Genomic DNA, 16,615 nt, shown 5'->3' with positions numbered 1-16,615 from the left:
GGATACCAGGCGAGGTGAAGTTGCAAAAGAGGGGAAAATATACACATAAAAGCTACACTTAGATGCCGCAGACTTGTAGTGGGTTGTCAAGCCGATAACCAATTACAACAGTCCACGAAGCACAGAGAACTGAGGTCACCGAGGCACAGGCATCTTTCGTTGGACATGCAGTGGGGCACAACAATTAACGTTCCTTCCTTCATAAAAGAAACAATACTAATTCCCATGACTACGGGAATCAAGAGTTTATGGCACCCCTGCAGTTGTGTTCGTTTTAATTGTATAGCCGCACCAGTGCTTCTAGCCCAGTATGCCGTCCTGCTCCAGTTACGGCCGGAGAGCTGCAGCCACCTCAATGTCCCCTTTGCTTTGCTGGGATGCTGAGCCCTGTCACTTGAGATTTTCACATTTATCAAACAATGTAGCATAAATAAAATAACATCTGGCACACTGGGTCTATTTCTCGCTGCACACAAAACCAACCACCTCTTGAATATTAGCGTCACGTGTGTTTTTTCCCCCCTCTTTCTCCCTGTATGGTTTGAAGCAGCTACCCTGCGTCAGTGTCGAAGTTTGTCTAAGAGGAAATGACATGAGCAAGATGTCAAATCATTAGTAATGTGAGAGGAGCTGTTCCCAGGCATGTCTCCCTACATACCCCGAGCACTAGCATTGAGCGCTGAAGGCCGTCGGGGTTTACCGGGCCCAGGCGCTCGCACATGCTCGGGGGAACAACACAAGCCTTCACCTCTCCACAACTAGCAGTGGAAACATACAAGGCCCTGACCCCTGAGGAACCTTACCTCAACCCTGGCAACTCTTGACATCCTTTGGGGAGAGAAAGAGACACCAAAGCAAAAAAATTGGGGCCGAGACAATAACGTCAATTACATCGAAAAACACAAAACTGATGCACATTTGTTGAGATGCATGTTAACTGGGTGTTTAAAGACACTCATACATCACGCCCATATGCTAACAGTGGGCCCAAGGGAACGTGGCTCCACAGAAATCAAGTTTGGGTCTGGCTCTGGTTCTGTCTCAGCCTACTGTGGCTTCTGTGGTGGACCCTGCTGGCGCACACACACACGCACACACACACACACACACACACACACACACACACACACACACACACACACACACACACACACACACAACTACTCTTCATTACACACTCTTAACCAAATCCAGAGGTACTGCTAGCCAATGAGGGGTCAAACACGGTGCTTTTCTGAGGAAGAAAAGAGACAAATAGAAGGAGTGAAAGACAGACTGTGAGTGTGTCCATGCATGTCTGCATTAGGGTTTGTGTATGAGTGTACACAAGCTCATGTTTTCATAGGGCCAGAGCAAATGACTCCCCAACATAAAGTTGTATTTAACAACTTATTTGGTAAATTTCAGACATCTTAAGAAACAAAATACATCTACCCTGGTTTAGGAAAGAATCAAATTCAAACTTGAGGTTTTGATCATAAAAAAACGTCAAGCCAAATTTGTTTCACCAATTGTCCATCAATTAAGATTTCGTCTTTTCCTACACAACTGATTTCCTTCTATTGAACATAGAATACAAAACACACACATTATATTATGGTGGTTAATACCTGGCATGATGCATGCACACATTGGCCACTGAGAAACAAATAGCACCAATGTAAACAGCAGCTAAACCTCAGTGGTAAAAATCACACTGAAAACAAACTTTTTAAAAAAGACAGCTTCCACTTTTGACATTCAAAATTAGTGTGACTTAATTACTTAATCCACCATTTCTCCATCATATATCAGTAATGTAAGACCGTAGGAATGTTACTCATATTACAGCTCTTGCAGAGTAATATAACTCTTATTGATAATACTACTACTATCCATCATCATCGTCGTCATTATATTATCATTAGTATTATTATTTATTACAGCTCTTGCAGAGTAATATAACTCCTATTAATAATACTACTATCCATCATCATCATCATCATCATTATATTATCATTAGTATTATTATTTATTACAGCTCTTGCAGAGTAATATAACTCTTATTATAATAATACTACTATCAATCATCATCATCGTCATCATATTATCATTAGTATTAGTATTATTACCACTTGATCCCTTGCATGCCTCACAACTGAATGGGTGATTTTGCAATTGAGACTTTTTTGACTGTTGCACTTGTGGTAAGTCACTGTGGTTAAGAGGCAAAATACTTCGGCGTAAATATAGTTGGACATCATCGAGACATAAACAGATATATTCCCATGCATACACAGATAGACAAACATAGAGGTTGTGTGTTTATTTTTAATCCTCAAGCGCTCATTCCTCTTTGCATGAGTGCATCGCCCAACACTCCAACCATGTGTGGCTGTGTGCGCGTGTGTGTGTGTGTGTGTGTGTGTGTGTGTGTGTGTGTGTGTGTGTGTGTGTGTGTGTAGGAGAGAGAAGTTTGTGAGGAGTCTAGAATCACAGGATAAAACTGCCCCCAAGGGCTTGTACCTCACTCCACTCTTGCCCTCCTACCCTATCTCTCCTCTCCTCTCCTCTCTGCTCTGTGCCTCCAGGGACTTACTTCCCTTTTCAGCTCAGGAAGAGATGTCAGTCCTGCTCCGGCCCTCACCCAGAGCCTGGACTCTCCGCTCTTGCTTCACCCAACAGCAACATCTGCAAAACTCCACACATTAGCCACGTTTCCAAAATCACAACATCTACAGCTAAATGTCAAATGTGACATTTTGTTTATCCAAAACTCAAACCCAGGGAAAGATATATATCAACTTAACACAAGACACATTAAAGACCCACTATTTTTTGTGACAAATTTAAGGGACACGGGTTAGATAAGACTCCCTGGTTGACAAACCCATTTTGACACTGTACCGCAAACCTGGCAACATGTCCTCTCCTCCAAAACCTCCCTGTTTGCCCAACCTCACACTCCTATGGGCCTCAACACAAAGTTAACTAGTCACACGAGTTTCCCTGGCTGGAACTGAGGAGAGCTGACAAAATGATCGCTAATTTACAGGAATGTGATATAGAGAATCTGGAAAGTCATGCTGAGGTAATATCACAGCTCTCTACATACCGCCGCCACACACACACACACACACACACACACACACACACACACACACACACACACACACACACACACACACGCATGTGCACGTGCACACGAAACCAAAGTTGCAAATAATGAGAAGAGCATATTTTCTACAATGCATGCGCGCACGCACGCACGCGCACAAACACACGCACACGCACACGCACACACACACACACACACACACACACACACACACACACACACACACACACACACACACACACACACATCCCCTCACAAGTTACGACAGAATAGTCTCAGGCTGTCTGCCTGTGCCCTTTGTCTCAATCCTGTCACCACATTCATCCTCTCCTCCTCTCAACACCACCCAGAGGGAGAGGGGAACTGCTGTCTTCTTCCCCTGTCCTCTCTTCCGCCCCCCCCCCCCTCTTTATTCATCCCCACTGAACCTCAACATCAGTCTTTCCTCATCTCCAGTCTTCATATCTCTTCGCATCCTCTTCCCTTCATCAGAGGCATCCAGGCAGTCCAATCAAAAAGGGCCCTCCTCGTTTTAAATATTTCAAGGCACACAGAGGAGCCATCTTTTGTAGCAAAGGAGCCATCTCACAGTGTAACTGAAGGCAGCAGGAAGCACTGCCAGAGTTTGCTTTCATGCCCATAAGTACATCGTAGTTACTCACCCAAAACGATACCATCTATAAGGTCATGGGTAACAGACAGAATTAAACAAGGTTTTAAGAAACGTTTAACCTTAGCCCCCCCAACTAATTTTTTTACTCACATTGAATTTCCCAAGCCCCTGTGACTAGTTTGGAAGAGGCTAGAATATATGGCAAATAGCATGCACTTAGGTTATAGATATGTGCATTTTTTGCCCTCTTGGCTGACAGAAAGAGCGAATCAAATCATTATACTCAATGAGCCGGTGGTTAGGATGAAGTCCCCAAGATGGCGTTAAAGTCTGTTTCATTCATTTTTGCTCCCCTCTGTGGGGAGCTAATTACCTCGTTTGCCCTGTTGTCAAAACCCAACAGCCACAGGTCGGTGTAATTCAACAGAGAAAGCCTGTGTCAGGCGACACCAGCAGAGGTGTGTGAGTCGTTGATTCAGGAGAGACTCCAACTGACCGCCAACTTCTTTTTTTTTTTTCCAAGGGCAGCGTTTCTCAACCAGTGGGTTGCCGTACTGTTTTCACTAGGTTGTGGACATGAGCCAGAAAGAAGGAAAAAAAACCTTTATGACTAAGAGATGGGGTCAAACATCTAAGCCGGTTTTTTTCTAGGTTACAGACCACTAAAGCTCTTTATAGTCAGGATTAGTTTTACTTGGAAAGGTCCTGTAATTGTAATTATTACCTACTGCATCCATCACGGTAATTCGGGATGTCATATCCATAATTTTAGAGGATGAAAAAAATATGGAGTAGATAAATGATCAAGAGTTTCTTTTCTGTTAAACTTGGGGGTTATTTGACAATAGAAATCCATCTCTCAAGAGATGTGTAGATCACGATTTTGACGTCGAGGCTGCACCAGCAGCGAAGCAGAGAAAACCTTTATCACATACGAATCGTCCCGTGGAATTGCGTACATAGTCCATAAAGGTTACAGCACAAGACTTCGCCCAGTAAAAGATGTATTTAAAATGAACTAAGGGCTGAAATCCATGACTTCTCTCCCTTAATAAGTCATTATTTTATCCATCTGGATCACGGAGTCAGGCTATATAATACTAAACCGGCATCTTTACCATGGTTGGAGACCCTCTACAGCATCCGTACGCAACTGTTGATTTTTTTTGGGGGGGACAAAGTCGGGACAAACACTTGTGCAGCAGCAAACACGTACGCGTTGGAAAGGACTCCAGCAGGAAGAAAAGACTGAAACGTGACGCTGATGTGGTCATGCTTCTGTTGGACAAAGTTACAGCATATTTTGCCCACATCGCCATCAAGTTTCAAATGGGTAAAATAACCAAAACAACAAAAAAAAATTTGCGGGTTACGGTTTTAAACTTCACTAAGATGGGGCAAATATCCCAGAACCGTTGGGAGAGACTGTCCCTATTCCCTCACCTAGTTTTGCCTGGTCTCACCCTCGCCACACATTCTTTCTGAGTTTACTATGACCTCCAGAAATGTCAGACTCAAACCCTCACACTGAGGGATACTTGAGGGCCTTCTAGTTTATGACTAGTTCCCCGATATTCATTTAATTTCTTTTCTTTTTTTCTCAAGAATTTGTAGCCAAGTCATACATCACTAAATTTGAAATCATTTTTTGATCGCATTTTTTTTGCATTCCCCCAAATTGATTTGCATCCTATGACCAAACAACATCCCGATGATCTCTGCATGTGCAACGGCCTTGCAGACTAAATCATATCAGAAGATAAAAATTTGGGGGAAACATAAATAGGCAATATTCCTAAGACTGTTAATATTAAATTAAGGATTCAAAATGCGCTCAGTCCACTCAACCCATTTTCACCTTACTTTTCCAACCCCTACACATTAATTAGTTGAATTTCCATGATATTATGACAGACCACGCGTCCGACAATATCAACGTAACCCAAGAAAAGCCATTTCTAATGCAATTTACTGCAGGAGCTGAAGCTCCTCTTACGTCAGGGTTTCATGCAAATGGCTCTTCGCAGCACTCACCCGCACTCCACTTTTCATCTTCCCCATCACGCCATTGTTCGCGGGGCATGCAAGTGATCATTAATATGAAAATACTCTCAATGCAGCATGTAATGGCACGCACTGGGTTCGTGAGAAAAATATGCAAAATAGAGCTGGGAAATATATTGCTATAGTATCGATATCATCATCCAACATGACACATCGTCTGGGATTTTGGTTATGGTAGTATCAAGAGACAACTCAGAGTCGTCATTCCCTGGTTTTAAAGGCTGCATGACAGTAAAGTGGCACAATATTCTGAAGCTTTCTGACTGTATTAGCTGAACGAAATTACCAATGCATGTCTACCTGCTTGGTCATCATATCCTCATTTATAATGACGACATTTTGACATTACCAACGTCAAATTTTCTTGTGTGTAAATAACTTCTGGAAGTCATCCCCAAATATGGTCACATTTTGATAGAGGTATTCAGTCAAAAACATTGTGATATTTGAGTTTGTCAATATTTCCAGCTCTACTGCAAAAGCCATTTTTTTATTGAAGAGTGTGCCAGGAGGATAAGAAGAAGACATTCGCACTTGTTTACCAACACTCGGTAGCTTGTTTTCTTATCCGAAAGGAGGCATTTTGTATGGAAAATAATGTTATATAATGTTTCCATATGGATGGTGACTTTGTATGCATGCAAAAATTGCAATTTTTATGATGAGATTTCATTTCAGGCGGGTCACTGGTGCAAAGGTGGCCCTTCTATCCAAAACACCTTATGGGAATCTAAATATAGGTCCGTTTATTTTGGCACATTCTCAGGAAGCGAAAGTGCCAGTTGCTGAGACTGCAAAGAGAGAAGGAGAGAGGTAATGATGAAGTGAGAGCACAGGAAATAAATGAAAATGAAATAGACACGAAAAAGGAAAAAGAAAGAAAGAAATCAGATAAAAACAAATGAGTGAGAGAGAACAAGAGAGGGAGAGCAGTAGAAACAGATTAGCTCGACAACGGTAGATGGATGGAAGTAAACTAGGGAGGCCTTTCCGATCTTCCTATATTAGATTATTAATATTAATGAGACTTCCCGTCCCCCCCCCGTCTACTTTTCCCCCCCTTCAGCCGATTTGAACATGAAAAAACTTAAAAAGCACAAATTCCAGGAGTTGCGTACCACAGTTTGACCCGGAGCCACACGGCAGACACCAACCGTGACAGACTCGCTGTTCAAAGCGAGCGAGCGCTGCTTTCATCAGGGGATCCTGGTGGGGTTTTTTTTACACAGCGACACCACCAGCCCGTGCCATCTGCCTTCTTCTAAAACCATAACTTCAAGATGTGCTGCTTGCTTGTGTGTCATTTTTAGGTGGGCCTCACAACTAAGGCCCTGCTTGCAACAGACTTTTGCAGCTATGAAGCCCGTCGTCTGCTGTTTACAGCAAACCTCCAGCATGTGGCGCAATGTTAAATATTCACTATTAGACTGCCAAGCCAGAGCTGGCTGGACACCCAGCTGGTTCTCACAGTATGAGGCTGGTGCAACGTGCCTTCAATTCCCCAACTCCAGCCACAACCAACTCCATAACACCACATCCATCTCAATGAAGGTAATAATCTCCGATTCTGTATATAACTCTGTTTTGTTTTTTCTCCTATTAATGGCATTCATCACCTCCTAATCTATTGTGCTCTGAGAGGCCGTGTGCATGCTGTATAGAAGCTACCATTTCCTAACTTTCTTTTTCTTCAAATTTTGCCATCGTCCCTGCTTGGTTGTACTTTTAATGCACTATAGTGAGACCTTTGTTCCATCAAATGCTACGTAAGCAACCGACCAAGTCAAATTCCTTGTTTGTAGGGGAAAAAAAAAAACCTTGGGTAATAAAACTGATTCCTCCTCTAACCAGCCTGTTTTCCTTCCTTTAGCCGTATATCAGCCAAACAACCTCCCCCCAAATAATCTTGCATCACCACCACTATTGTTTTAAACTCTATTCAACTCACCAATGTATGAAAACCTACTTCTTCATCACTTCTCCTGTAAAACATACAAAAACCACAAACTCAAACATAGATGCATGCACACACACAAACACACACACGCACAGGGTTTGCATTGCACTTATAAACTGTCCCTTGGTCTGAGTAAGCTGTTGCTACTGGTTCCTGATGCCTGCCTTCCGACATCTGTAAAATATTTTTATTCAGTGCCCCACTACCGCACCACATTGGCAAAGGTCTTTCGGCCCAGGCTTGGCAGGACTTCTGACAGAGCCAGCCGGCAGCGCCATATAGGCCTAACCCCTGCTGCTGCTGCTTCCTGCTGCTCCAAGGGAGCCGGGCTGCCTGTCTACCATTGACACTGAGCCAGACTGGGCATGGAGAAGGAGGCTGGAGGGAGGCTCTGGGTAGGGGACCCCCAGGAGAGGAGCAGGCAAAAAGGGAGGGACTGGATGGGGAGATGCAGATACATCAGGTTGTGTGTGTGTGTGTGTGTGTGTGTGTGTGTGTGTGTGTGTGTGTGTGTGTGTGTGTGTGTAGCCGCTGAGGCGGTAGGATGCCTGGAGACAGCAACAGGGTACAAGAGAGGAAAAAAAGATGGGTGGCATGGGGGGGTGCAAGGGCAGGCGCTCAGGAGGCTTGGAGGCACGGTGGGCAGCAGGAGCTAGGGGCAGCTTTTCATCATGGCTCCACTTTCTTCTTTTTGCCCCCAAGCCTTGACCACAGCCTCAAAGCCCTGGGCCAAATCGAGAGAACAGGAAGACCAAGGAGGACTGCTCTGAGTCACGGCAGACACAGAGTGAGCTGGGGGAGATGAGGGAGGGGGTAACTGGCACCCAAACAACTTAGGAGAATAAAGCATGAGATTGAAAAAAAAGCTGAGAAATAAATCAGAGTAAAAGAAATGTGTGTGTATGTGGGGGGGGGGGGGCGATGCTGTCCTTGGCTGTACACATAAGAGAGGGGGAGGGTAAAACATTTAGACAGACAGTCTTTCAAAACAAGATGCTCTCACACAAATCTGCTCTCTTCTGCTGCAAATCCCGTGTGAAACATTAAGACTCATTTGCGGTGAACTTGGAACAAACGCCCATAGCACAGTCAGCAAGCAACCCAGAGATTTCTTCCCCTTCTTTCTGTTCACGAGTGCAAATTCAGTCTGCTTTTGTCTCATCTCATGACAAATGCATACTGTCGCTGTCACTGATGTGGTGTTTACAAGTGGCATATAGCATCTTGTAATTATTCCATGAAAGTGAATTTGTATCCTGAGGGATTTTTAGTTTTGTGTTCGGATAATCAAAAGAGATAGAAAGGGAGAGAGGGGAGTACGTGATCTCCAATAAAAGGCAGACGCTGCATGAAAACGTTCTTTCCAGCACAGTTCACAATTTGCCGACAAGGCTTTGGTAGCGCTGTTTAATGGCACATGTGTGGAATACATACAGGGGGCTTGCCCCAAAACATTCAGTGTCCTACGGGCAAAGTCGTGTACCTATAAGCAAAGCATAAAATATCTGCCATCAGCACACAAACAGACTGAACAGAAAACTTGCAGCACAGACTACAGTCTCAGAAGCACAGGCTAACACTAACTCTCTGAGCTGACTACTATTGAGACCATAAACATATAATTGCTATGTATTATCAACTATAACAACTAGTTTTCTAAGTTGACAACTCTTTAAATGTATGTGTAAGAACTAATTAGCTAATGATGCTATTATTTCATTGTGTTTCTGCACAATACGGTCTAATTTGCTCGCCATACCAAATACAGGCCTTCACACTGCATCTAAAGATGGATGTGATTTGACCTCGGAGGCATTTTTATTGATGAGTATAAAATTTGCATTTTTTTCTATTACTTAAGAAACAATTTCTGTGAATACTACCCGATTACTACCATTAAACTGCTATTCCAAAAATCTTTAAAAACAATTAGAGTGATCCGCAGTAATAGAGTAGAATTTAACACCCAGATATAACACACAGACACGAGAACATGACCGTGAAAGCAGGAGGAAAAAAGAAAGGATACATAAAACCCTTTCCAACTGCCTTCGGAGCAAAGCAAACAGCTGATATTGTTTGGTCGTGGCTTGAGCTGACCCGGTGGCACTGAAAGCGCATCGTAGACTAGAGGAGGGATCGAGGGTCAGTAATTTTTGCGTTTGCATGTCTTTGTAGTCGGTTTCCCCTCAGAGCATAGCAGAGCCCGGTGAAAAAAAAAGGGATCAATGCCTCAGTGAAATTGAGAACTTTCACGTGACACGCGGAGCCGCGAGGCATCCTCCAAGGATATTTGAATCCTTGGAACATCAGTGACCCCTCATAAGATAGAAGGAAGATGGATATGAAAAAAAATATTGACAGGCTGGCTGTTTGAAGGGAGTGTAAGAAGCTGCTTAGACTGCCCACTCTCATTGCCAAGCCAAGAGAAAATATCTTACTACAAATGCCAACTAAGTCTTAAAAGGAAAGCCCCTTTTCTACATTTTCTGTGAATTCTATGCCTAGTTTTTTTCTTCTTTTACTATTGGGTGGGCCTAAATCTAATATTCTTTTGCAATACTATATTAAAACTAACCAAGCTCATGACCCAATTCATTGCCAACTACCTTGGCCTCGCAACACTCTTGTAGAATGCTGACCCAAGATCTTTGACATCATGAAAAAGACAGAATTTAATGTAGCAAAAATAGCCCCAGGAGGCATCGCCCCTCAAGTATGATTCTCAAGAAGGAAATAAGTCGTCAGTATTTTTTTTTTCCTCTCGCTGTAAAAACCCCAGGGCAAGATGACTGTTAAAGTGGTCAGATGACAAATGTCTCATCTGATCTTTAATCCGGTAAAAGTGGCCAGCTCCAGGGCTACAAAGGGAACACTCACAGAATAAAAGGATTTCGTAAATTCTACAGCACTACATCACAGCTTGCACAATAAGAGTTGCAACATAAATCTCCACACCAACGACTGACATTTCGAGTCTAATCACAGAAAATCTTGGTAGCGGAAAGAATAGCTGCCAGAAATGTGTCTGCACTTGAGACATGTAGGGCTTGGGCCTTATTTCCACACTTAATTTGGACATTGGCCTAACACAAAGATGAGGGTAACATATATTCCATGTTTATATTATTTGTAATAAAAAACAGCTATTTCTTAATGAATAAATATTTGTAATTTGCTAACTTGATGCTTCCCTCGGCAAATAATGGAGTAAAACAGAAAATAAATCGTCCTTTTACTGTAAAATTCCCTTCTCTATCCCCTCATGCCCGTTTTAAGGATCTGCCTGTCCAAAAGGTTTAGCTCAGCTGGTGAAACCAACTTGTAGCTTAGCCACCTTCAGTTCCCTCAAACAATACAGCAAGGCAAAATACTGACATTTTGCCAAAGATGATCAACTATTACCCACATCATATTAACAGAAATTATTAAGCAAGGCATACTGGCAGAGCTCTCTGACTACTACAGTGGTTGACACTTTACAGCCCTGTTTGATGCAACCGTTTGGCAGCCATTTGCTGATCATCAGGTTCATGACACATTCCTTGATAGTCGACTTCACAGAGCCAGTCGGTGCTCATCTCAATCACCTGATGATGCTGGCACGACCAACGCCTGTTGTCTTTGACGATGATTGAATGTAGCAACAAAGAAGTGAGTAATAATTGGGTCAACAAGGTACGTCGGTTCCCACTCAGTCGTGTCTGAATCATGTCTGTGCAATCTAGCCAAATGAGATGGAATGACACTTGAAATATTTGGTTGTAATACGCAGCAACAGCAGCACGGCACACAATCACAGTTTTCCACCTATGTGCAACCCAGCTATGGTCCACAAGAAAAGGTTGTGTATTCCCTACCCCCAGCTACTGTGATGGATACAAAGCTGGACAGAAGCATCTTTTCATTTTAAGTGTCAAGGTTTTGCAGTTATTTTTTACCAGAACATGTAACCTACTGTATAAAAAGCAAACATCTGCCCTTTTCCACCATTGTGGCTTTTTATCGGTCCTTTCTGTGAAGGCGTATTCAAGTAACATATCTCTTTTGTTAAAAGAAAACTGAAGTCAAAGAGTGTGTTGAACACACATACCCAATGCAACACAGATCATCCGCAATCAACACTTCACCTAAGGAATGGCTGGCTACCTTTTCCAGACAGAGGGGACAGTTGATGAAAGGCCAAAACATTGCAAATTTTGCTCAGTACAACTGCTGAAAATAACAAAAAGACAAGACATTATATTGATTGCGAAAGCTATGTCGTAGTACACAACGTGAAAAGTAACTTGGAACTTCCAAACATCGATGAGGCAAGTTAGTGGATTTAACAGACAAAAGATTATAAACAAAAAAAGTGATGACTGCATTCTGGCTCTACTGAAGGTGTCATCTAGACCTTAAGCTATACATCCCAGAGCTAATTTAGGGATGTGCACAACCCCATTCGACTATAATTGGGAGACGAACACAACACATCGCACGGATGCACGCGTGCAACGTACACACGCACACGCACGGAACCCAAAGTTACAAATAATGAGAGGGGCACATTTTCTACAATGTCAAAGAAGTAAAAACTGGAAGTTATGTGTAGTTTGGGCTTTCCGATCACAGCTGACGCTTTTTGAGAAAGTGACAAGTATCACGACGTCGAAGGCAGCGTCGCCCAGGCTGCTGCGGTGGAGTTGGGAGTCGAAATAGCTAGCGTAACTTAAATGGCTGTCACTTTTGCAAGAACGCAACGTCACTGGGTGCTTAAAAAAAGTTTCGAAACGACTCATATCAGTCAAGACGTCTGAATTTCGGCTCATATACATACACTTTTGATATCGATTTGCATAAATCGCCAGTGGCCAAAATAAGTAACTAGTCTGGCAGTTAGCCCGTTTAGGGTAGAAAAGTTAGCCAGCGTTAGTCGGCATGCTATAGCTAGGCTAACGTGGCTAAGCTAGCAGGCGAACTTGGCAGAAACCTCAGCCGGTGTTTTGGAAAGCCTGGGGGGAAAACGACAACTATGTGCTTGAGAAGTGTGTCAGTTCTCGGCCAACTGCGAATGGCATCTGCGCCGATTCACAGCATGTTCAACCAGTCACTCGATACAGTCCATTTTCTTCCTAGCTAGTCAAAAGTGCATTTGGAAGCTAACGCTGGCTCGGTTCTTACCAGGAAGTGGGACTCTGGTTGCTAGCTGTTCTTCCTTCACGCCGAGTTTCTTCTGCTTACGGTGGTTGGTGGTGATGGCGTCGTCTTTGCTTTGACTTTCCCGTTTCTTTCCAAGGTCGCACTGAAGTGGACTCCGCGGGCCTCTCTTGCGTGGCACGAAAAGTTTCTGGAGAGAGCACCCCGGGCTGGTTTAGAGACGGGATGTGAGTACGTGTTGTTCAGAGTCACACTCGGCCCCCTCACCGCTCCTGACCCGTGCCAGTAATGTAAACAACCCAGCATTCCCGGGGCGAAGGGGAGGGACGAGTGTCAAGGAATGGAGGGGAGCTGTCAGATGCCGCGGAATTCAAGACGGCAACTTGAGCCTCCGTCCTCGTTTCCACTACTTTTGTCAGCATCATCGAGGGTGTATGATGCTTCTATCTATCTATCTATCTATCTATCTATCTATCTATCTATCTATCTATCTATCTATCTATCTATCTATCTATCTATCTAGCTATCTAGCTGTCTGTCTGTCTGTCTCTGTATCGATCGATCGATCGATCTATCCATCCATCCATCCATCCATCCATCCATCCATCCATCTATCTATCTATCTATCTATCTATCTATCTATCTATCTATCTATCTATCTATCTATCTATCTATCTATCTATCTATCTATCTATCTATCTATCTATCTATCTATCTATCTATCTATGCATTGCTTCACTATAACTTGTGTAATCAGCATTAAAGTGTTGTATCGAATGAACTGCTTGTCTACTCTTCCCACTTGGCCTCTGCTGCACTTCTTATAGCTGTCCTGGAAGTGATCCCTCCTCTGATGCTTTTCCTAAGCTTTTCCCTGATAACTTTTTTTTCTCCTTTCTGTGAAAAATTTTCTTCACCCATATCAAGGGTTTAAGGATAGGGGTTGTTTTACATTGCACCATTGCACACAGTCTATTCTCATCTGCTGGAAAATGAAATGAGATTGACTTTTTTTTAAAAGGGGCCCTCTGGAACTAAATTGGGATTTAGGGCTGTACAAATAAAATATGACTTGGCTTGACTTAATACTTGGCTTAACTCTTCTTCTGTGATGTCCACCGAGAAAAGGTGGAGGTGTTTCTAGATGGGTGAGTGACTAACAGTGTGTGTGTTTGTGTGTGTGCATGCGTGCATTTGTGCACGTGTGATTGCAGTGCACGCTTGTGTGTATGAGGATATGCTTTGCTTTGAATAGGCTAAAGACTAAGAAGCGGTGGACTTTCTCTGTGCTTACAGGTATTAGCATTGTATTCACGCAGACACCTGTGCCTCTGGGTTGCATTAAAAACAGAAGCAACCTATCAAATCTAGCATTGTGGGTCCACAAATTCACTGATTGTGCCCCTGTATCACCCTAAATCCGTTTGTCTTTAAAGCAGAAAGATGGATCATTTTAATTTACACACACCCACACAGTCATCGACCGACACATCCAAAATCATTCATCCTCCATCAAGTTAGTAAGGAATGTCAGGAGAATTTATGGGGGGGGGGGGCATATTGCTGATTGACTTCCATGGACAACGAGAGCAACCAGAATTGATCAGCTCACCCTGCTTTGATAAAAGCTTCGACGCTGATTTCAGACTGACAATTCAAACACAGCTGATACATAGGCAACACATCTGTCTTCCCATCCCTATTGTTAATAATCAACAAGTTATGTGGGGTAGTATTTTCCCTTCCTACTTCAATAGCCTTTTTTGTTAACCTCACTGCAAATATGGAAAAGGGAGAAATGCCTGGAGTGTAGGATTTTTTTTCTCATCCTTTTTCTTCAACAACAGCTGAAGATTAAAAGAAACGTCTCACAAAAATCTGTCAATTCTGTATGTGAATAATGCTGTGTGGAGTTTAATGGCATGAGTTATATTGGGTTCCCTCTACACCCACATTTTCTTTCAATAAGATCAATGGCGCTCGGTGACAGATAGGGACGGTCTTTTGTATCTTCAAATTTCAGGTTTCCGGGGGAATAATTAGATGGATGGATGAAAAGTAATGCATCAGTGTGCGAGGGGAGCCGCACCAAGAGATCCTCTAGTTCAACATGCATGCCTCCATGCCTGTTTGGTGGAAAAACTGTTTAATAATCGTGTCGAATTTCAATTGTTCCAAAAGTGGCTCTCTGTACTCATCCGGCGCTTTAAACCAATGGAAAACTTTTTTTTCATTTTGCTGATATTGTTTATTTAACTGTAAGGATTTCCTTTTCATTTGGGGCCTTTTTAGCGTGAAGAGTATAATGTCTACTATTTCCCTTTTTTCCCCCCCTGCAGGTTTTCAGATGTAGCTGGCAGGTAACAGGGATCAAGTTGCTTTCTTTTGACAGGAGCAATATAGAGGCTTAACGCCAGACTTATGGAGAGGCTATACACACATGCCACTGCAAATGTGTCGCTGCATTCTCATGTGTCAATACGGATTATAATGTTTTGCTGCTCTGTGTTAAATGAAATTATCTGCAACAATGTATTGATTGTATGTTTGTGCAATACAAATGTGCAATTGTAACTACATATTCAACTGGTTACAACTACTGCTGTTACTGCTGTGGTTGTAGAATAGAGTATGTATTTGTGAGGTGGATGGTAGGTGAATATGTAGTCTATACTTCTGGTATATAAGATAATATAGTGTTATATAATGGGGATATACATTGCATTGTATATCGCAGGATGGGATGTGGAGTAGTGGTATTGGTTTAGGTGTAGTGTATGGGCTATATATAGTCAATCGTCTTATACACTACCGTTCAAAAGTTTGGGATCACCCAAACAATTTTGTGTTTTCCATGAAAAGTCACACTTATTCACCACCATATGTTGTGAAATGAATAGACAATAGAGTCAAGACATTGACAAGGTTAGAAATAATGATTTGTATTTGAAATAAGATTTTTTTTACATCAAACTTTGCTTTCGTCAAAGAATCCTCCATTTGCAGCAATTACAGCATTGCAGACCTTTGGCATTCTAGCTGTTAATTTGTTGAGGTAATCTGGAGAAATTGCACCCCACGCTTCCAGAAGCAGCTCCCACAAGTTGGATTGGTTGGATGGGCACTTCTTGCGTACCATACGGTCAAGCTGCTCCCACAACAGCTCAATGGGGTTCAGATCTGGTGACTGCACTGGCCACTCCATTACCGATAGAATACCAGCTGCCTGCTTCTGCTCTAAATAGTTCTTGCACAATTTGGAGGTCTAGGTTTAGGGTCATTGTCCTGTTGTAGGATGAAATTGGCTCCAATCAAGCGCTGTCCACTGGGTATGGCATGGCGTTGCAAAATGGAGTGATAGCCTTCCTTATTCAGAATCCCTTTTACCCTGTACAAATCTCCCACCTTACCAGCACCAAAGCAACCTCAGACCATCACATTACCTCCACCATGCTTAACAGATGGCGTCAGGCATTCTTCCAGCATCTTTTCATTTGTTCTGCGTCTCACAAACGTTCTTCTTTGTGATCCAAACACCTCAAACTTGGATTCATCCGTCCACAACACTTTTTTCCAGTCTTCCTCTGTCCAATGTCTGTGTTCTTTTGCCCATCTTAATCTTCTTCTTTTATTGGTCAGTCTCAGATATGGCTTTTTCTTTGCCACTCTGCCCTGAAGCCCAGAATCCCGCAGCCGCCTCTTCACTGTAGATGTTGACACTGGTGTTTTGCGGGTACTATTT

At 42.9% G+C, this 16,615-nt stretch overlaps 1 protein-coding gene across 2 annotated transcripts in view; it reads right to left on the bottom strand.

The window, feature by feature from the left end:
* Window positions 1-13,264, bottom strand: part of nek7 (NIMA-related kinase 7) — an 88,568-nt gene extending 75,304 nt beyond the window's left edge. For both annotated transcript variants that reach the window (XM_056275977.1, XM_056275978.1), the window contains exon 1: window positions 12,898-13,264. The gene's annotated coding sequence lies outside the window, so the exon portion shown is untranslated. The remainder of the gene's footprint in view (window positions 1-12,897) is intronic.
* Between the last annotated feature and the right edge of the window lie 3,351 nt (window positions 13,265-16,615).

Source organism: Lampris incognitus, chromosome 3 (genome assembly GCF_029633865.1).
Source record: "Lampris incognitus isolate fLamInc1 chromosome 3, fLamInc1.hap2, whole genome shotgun sequence".
Classification (NCBI taxonomy): Eukaryota; Metazoa; Chordata; class Actinopteri; order Lampriformes; family Lampridae; genus Lampris; species Lampris incognitus.
Note: the sequence above shows the minus strand (reverse complement) of the source record. Positions and strands in the feature narration are given on the sequence as shown.